The sequence below is a fragment of the Musca vetustissima genome, unplaced genomic scaffold (genome assembly GCF_032173495.1).
Source record: "Musca vetustissima isolate MV318-11 ecotype Yass unplaced genomic scaffold, APGP_CSIRO_Mvet_v1 utg6259, whole genome shotgun sequence".
NCBI lineage: Eukaryota > Metazoa > Arthropoda > Insecta > Diptera > Muscidae > Musca > Musca vetustissima.
Genome location: NW_026881013.1, coordinates 5121 through 12057, shown reverse-complemented (window position 1 = coordinate 12057; position 6937 = coordinate 5121). Strand labels below are relative to the sequence as shown.

Sequence of the window (6937 nt, the reverse complement as noted above, 5' to 3'; positions counted from 1 at the left end):
TATAATTTCTTGTCCAAGTATCTGTTGTTTCTGTTATTTTTAATGCCATGTTCTTCTCGACAATATGCTGTAGGACGAATACATCTGCCATTTACCTCCATAAACAGAAGTTTTGTACTATCTGATGCAATTGATATTTTTGCCGGTGAATGTTTTGAGCAAAGTTTTCTAAGAACTGATTGTCAGGAAAATAGTTTGTTTTCTTTTTTCGCTATTGACACATTTACGATACTTCTTATTGTAAAGATTTGAGCGTCACACTATCATTGAGTCTCATAAAAAGCTATATGTATTACTATGATATAGTTCCATTGGTATGTATGTTTGTGCTGATGCAAAAATATGTCGATGTTGCAAATGTCTACACAAGTAGTAAATAAAGGACAGTTGATAGTAAGCCATGTTCAGATTTTTTTTTAATATTTCATCGATACAAATGTTGATGTATATACAACGAAATTTTACAAGAAGAAATGTTTTTGACCGTGGAAAAAGCATATCTGTTCTGATGAAGATCGGTCAATATTTAGCGGGTCAAATGGACCAATACTTTTATATAAAATTGCAACATTGCTAATCTATAGCGTATATATTTACTCTAGAAGGACCTAGAATAAGTTGATAGTATATCTATCTAAGAGGAGTGATTGAGCTTTAAATTGATACCAATTACATTGCTGTATGTATTCGGGTGTGGAAGTTATACTTAAATACTTACAGGTGTCTACATATTCTGATATTGCTTAGTATTAACATTATCACACTAGAGGGCGGAAATAGAGCGCTGATGGCTAGGAAATTTTGCTTTAGGTTCAGGTTGTTATCAAGGACGCCTATGATTTTCAATGGTGATCAGATGATATTTCGGGTATGAAATAAACCAAAAACTTTATTTCAGTTCAGACTGATGTCATTTCTAAGACACTCGTCTGACAGCTGTTATAATTATTTCTGTGACAGCTTATTAAATTGTTTACAAGCTTACTAAAAACATCACAAATACTTATTTGATTTATAAATATTTTTCATGAAACTACGTCTTCCGATACCAAACGTATAAGTGTTGACATAACGTATACGCACTGTTGTATAACAAATACAACAAACTTGTACAATAGTTTTTTTATTATATAATTGATAGGAAAATCTAAAATTCTAGTATATTGTGGGCAAGAAGTTGCACAAAAAATCGACATCATACCTCAGTATAACAATTAAATATGTGAAAAGAAAAATATACATCATCATAGAGATTTGAATTTATCTCATAATATTTTTATATAATAATTATATAACAAGATAATATTCTTAAATAATATTTATATAACAAGAAACGTAATTTACTTCCATATATTGTGAATACATCCATATTTCTTTATTATGTATTTTCATTAATTATATATAAGCCCAAAAGGTATGTGTTGCACATAGCACTAATTAGTTTTCATTCAAATCGCCTTGGGCGCCTTATGTTCAGCAAAGGATGACACATATATTGAACATGTTTTATTGCCATAATATTATTAAATATTCATAGAGAAAAAAAAACATATAAAAAATAAAAAATGTATTTCATATGTTTACCCCAGATGGGACTCGAACCCACAATCCCCGGCTTAGGAGGCCGATGCCGTATCCATTGGGCCACTGGGGCAGGTGTTTGTTCGAGAGCAAGAATTATTGCAAAATTGGCTATGAATAAGTATATCATAGTACACGTATGTATATAAACACACACATATTTTGTTATTTGTGGGTATTCGAAGGATAGCATCACGAAAAACTTTTTTTTAGCGCTATGTGACGTATCAAAATTATAAATTTGTGTTTGAAATTATATTTGAAACATTTGTTTCGAAATATACTAAATATAAATATTACGCATGCTTTTAATAGAAGAATGCAATGTAGGATTGTAGTTACAATTAAACTGCGGTATCTTAAAAAATACCGCAGAGTTATTTGATATTAGATATTCCTTCTGGGATATAATGAGGCTTCGTTCGACTAAAGCATTAACATAAAACAATAAAATATCAGTAGTAGCCCTAGTATAAATTGATGGAAGAGAAATTTACACTATTATGGCCTTTAGAAATGGATATCAAATGAAAAAAAAACGTAGCATGGTCAGATTTCCCGATATCCTACATCGCTTTAGGTATATACCAGAGACGTTGTTAGAGTTTATATTAAGGGATTATTCACCAAGTTTATGTATTTGTTCTAATAACATTTTTTGAGTCATGTCATGCTATCATGTTATTTGTCTTTACGGGGACCTCCATTTCTAGGTTTTAAAATTTTCAATTTTATTTTTTATTTAATTCGAATATGCACTTATTTAAAAATGCCGCGGAAGTGATGCCCACACTTTAAACGCATTTTCTCCAAGTTATTGGGCACGGTAACTCAAAAACTAATAATCCAATCCAAATTTTAATAATAGATATCGCATGAACTAGGATAAATGCAAGCGGCCATTATCAATTTATGTTTGGAAATAGGGAATTTTTCAAAATTCCGTTGGAATTTTTGGAATCGGAAGTTCCAGTGATCGGAAATGGTGCCGGTCATGAAAAAGATGGGCTTTTTGTTAAATACAAAAAAAAACACTACAAAACAACAATCCATTTTCTTATGCTTTAAGCATTCAAGTGCTTTTATGCTAAGTTACAAGTCTTCAATGTATTTTAAGTCTAGGCGTTGAAAATGAACAAAATTTCGAATCGAGAAGTGGGTGTTCTCTTAATAAGAAAATTTACGCTCTAAGACGTAACTTTGGGTCAACATAATCGGCCTATTGAGTGTAATATTGAGACTTATCATTCCTTAGCTGAGAATGTACACGAAGGCCATGGAGGCCATGGCCATGTTGAATACCTCGAAGCTGTATTTCTCAAGTTCCATAGTTGGTCCGAGTCTACTGGACGTCTTGCGCGTTGATACCATCAGCTTTGTCTTCTCGTCATTTACTGCCAGACACACTTTGGCAGACTCCTTCTCAATTTGTTCAAAAGTGGCTATTACCGCTCTCAATGTTCGACCCATTATAGCGATGTCATCGGCGTAGGCGAGTAACATGTGTTGTCTGGTGTACAGAGTGTCATTCCTGTTCACATTTGCCTCTCGTATGATCTTTTCCAGCAGAATGTTGAACAGGTCACACGAAAAACTGTCACTTTTTCTGAATCCTCTTTCGGTATTAAAGGGCTCCGAGAGGTCCTTTCCGACTTTAACTGCTGATCATGTGCCAGTTAAAGTTAAACCTGCATATCCGTATTACTTTTGCAGGATTGCCAAACACAGACATGACTTTAAACACCTCTGAACGGATAGGGCTGTCGAATGCATCTTTATAGTCGACGAATAGGTGGAATGTGTCGATGTGGGATCTTTTTCAGGATATGGCTTCAGTCATTCTCACAGCACGCTGGATAACACTTTATATGCGACATGAAGGATTGCTCTATAGTTAGCAAATATCGTTTTTTTGTGCACGAGAAAAAGAATGCTGAATTTCCAATCATTGGGCATGCATTCAGCAGATGCGTGCTCCTGATTAGCGTTTGTCCACCGACCTTGAATATCTCGGCTGGAACTCCATCGAGACGTTCAGTCGATTAATTGCTATTCTGAACTCTTCTTGGCTAGGTGGTATACAATCTATACCGTCATCTTTTATTGGTTTTTATCTACTTCACCGTCACTATTTGATACTTGAAGCTTTGCAAAACGCTCCTTCGTGATCCTCTACATGCTGTCTGTATCTGTTACCAAGATACCCATATTCATCTCTACAGGAATATGTGCCTGCACCAAAGCCTTCGGTTTGGTGTTTTACTCGTTGGTAAATTTTCCAGACTTCGTTCTGACTCCTGTACATCTCGATTTGCTCAAGCTCAAGTTTTTCTTGTTTATTCTGTTTTTTTTTTTTTTTTTTTTTTGAAAATACGTTTATCCTCTCTTCTTTTCTCCTGATAATTCTCTCTTGCATTACGTGTTGCTAATGCTTGCAGGGATGCCTTAGACGCTACGTTTTTCAACTCAGTTGCATTACGACACTCCTGGTCATACCACGGGTTTCTGCAGTTTGTAGGGATTGCACAATTCTTTGCCAATGTACTTTTGCATTATTATCGGGACAAGGAGTGCTTTCGTCAAGCAGGTGGGTAAGTGGAGCGGAGTCGGCTTCTGCCACCTGTTGTGTTTGCAGCTATTCGACATCGAGTTTCCGTGTTGTGTTAGATCGCACCATTGCTGCTACATTGAAACGAGTGCGATTCTTGGCTGCTACAAGGTAGTAGTCCGAATATTCGTTCCTCGGATCGATCGAACGTCTAAAACTCTGGATGAATACCTTGCGTTTATCACCATATGATCAATTTGATTTCTCGTTTTTTGATCGGAAAAAATACAGACGGCCTTGTGTAAACCGAGATGGTTGAATCTGATGCTACTAACTATCATGTTTTTTGCTGCCGCGATGCCGTTGTCGGATGTTTCTTCATGTAGGCTGAATTTTCCGATGGTGAGGCCAAAAATATTTTCCCTTCTGATTTTAGCATTAAAATTGTCGTGCAGAGAGGGCAGCTGGCATATGCTGTTTCTAGGCGCTCGTGTAATATGTCTTTGGTCTGTTCATCTTTGTCTTCCGACTTCATGAAGGATAAAAAAAGTTTTCAGGAAATGTTCAATATAACTTAATGTTTTGACTTCGCTTGCATAAATTTTTTTTTCCAACATTAATTTCAGAATTAGGTACAAATAAAACATCTAGTCTATCCTCAGCAAACTAGATAGGCCTCAGTTGGCGTAGTTGTACCTTTGGGCAGGGTAGTATTTTGAACGAACCAGGTATGGCATTGGACCAACGCATAAAACTAAGCGACTATATATCACCAGTCCTGAGATTTGTCGATGTAGATGTAATTATTCCTGGTAGAGATGACTAGAACCGGAGTAACCCTCCTCTGGACGGTCTGGCTTTCTATACAGACTGATCCAAGATGGAAGAAGGTACAGGGGCTGGCATCTACTGTGAAAGGCTAGGCCTTGAGTTAACCTACAAACTGGATTACAACTGTAGTGTTTTCCAAGCTGAAATCTTCGCGATTTGGAAGGCAGCGGAATTGATAACAAGTCTGGATGCAGAGATCGTTAAACCGGTGACTATCTTTGTGGATAGCCAAGCGGATCTTAAAGTCTATTACATCAAATCTGAGTCCATCCACAAGTGTATAAGAAGAACTTGGAAGAACTTACAGCTATCGGCTGTGTTGGGTACCAGGACACCGGTTATTGCAATATAAGGGCCTATATCAGTAAATGGGACCATGAATCTGTAGACGAACCTGCTCTAATCTACAGCATAGTTAGAAACCTAAAGTGGTTGGGAAGGTAATCGTAATATATCTTCTGTCCGATCTCTATAGCCATCGATACTATCTCATACTTACCTTCTCACACTTCTCATCTCTCTCTATCCCCTTCTTTTCTCCCCCATAGATAGGATGATCACAATGGACCTGACGGTCTCAGAGTGCTGCGGCCACATAAGTGACTGCACATCCCCAAATCTAACCTAACCTATCCTTAACGCTAAAATTTTCCCATCAAGACAAAGGCTTGCACAGACGATGGGTTGAGTCTTGGACAAAATTAGAACCTTTTAAAGATTCTAATATCTATATCTATTATTTTATTGTTTTTATTGTTTTACCAAAATGAAAAAGTGCAATATGTTTTGTCTTCCAACAACCTTAAATTCCTCTGAAAAAACTCTTCATCTACTGAGGTCAACATGATACCATAAATATGTACATTAAAATTAAACACATCATCCTGTTTGCAATATTCACTATAACATTCAATTATATTGTTTGGTGAAACATTATTATCGTGTGGAAAATTTATGTAATTAAAATTCCAAAAAGAAGAGGAAAAAACATTTAATATGTAGTTGGTATTCATTTAAAATTCATAACAACTCTTTTGCATCACGTAGAATTTGTGGAATTAAGAGCAACAGTTTTTTTTTCTGCAGCTGCAATATACATATGAACACATTTTTTGAATGTGGTGAGTAAATATGTAAGTTGGATAGATATTAGGATGTGTCGAAAAAAACTTGCAAACAAATAAATGAAATGGGTGGAATTGAACTAATCAAACCACTTATTTCCAAATAGTTTTGTTGTCGGTGTTAACAGTTGCGACGACCCAGATCTGCCGCAAGGAGTCAATAAATGGTGCCGAATCATCTCAATAAAAACAGCATGCCTTGTATACAGCTGGAAATCTGCTAAGGTTATTCTCTTGATGTATAATGTTCACATAAAACATATATTATTAAAAAACAAATCGACCCACCCCAATACATTTTTGTTATAAAATTTACCTATAATAATTAAATATCACATTTACTGAAACACCAACCAACGTGAAGCTATTAACTAGCATTTAATGAATTAAAAGCTTTAATGGTCGATCAAAGCCAGTAGTTTTATTTTATATAACTGATAATAACATTTCTGCCACCACCACCAATAAAAAACAAAATATATTAAAAGTTGTTTCGCGTATCAACTATAGATACGCCGGCATATTGACATATTTCAATTGATATTGACATATTCAGTTATTTATGAAATAGTGGGTGGGTGGATTTGCAATAGCAAATTGATTTTTTTACAAAGAATGGTGGCAAGTGAAGTTTTTTTATTTGGTGGCAAAATAAAATTTCCATTTCATGTTACAGAAGTAATGGAATGATTTATAAACCAATGTTTTATGTTTCCTATAAAAAAAGATAACTATAAGAAAATTTGGTTGATTGATTTGATCAACGATTTTATTTGACAATAGCACGAGTGCAAAAATAATATTGCAATAAAATGCTCAGTAACTATTATAATAGGTGCCGGCTTTGTCGGCA

The 6937-nt window shown here is 35.2% G+C and overlaps 1 non-coding gene across 1 annotated transcript; it reads right to left on the bottom strand.

Moving 5' to 3' along the window:
- Positions 1-1581: 1581 nt before the first annotated feature.
- On the bottom strand, positions 1582-1654 carry Trnar-ccu (transfer RNA arginine (anticodon CCU)). Its single transcript has one exon. It is a non-coding gene; the product is annotated as a tRNA-Arg (tRNA).
- Between the last annotated feature and the right edge of the window lie 5283 nt (positions 1655-6937).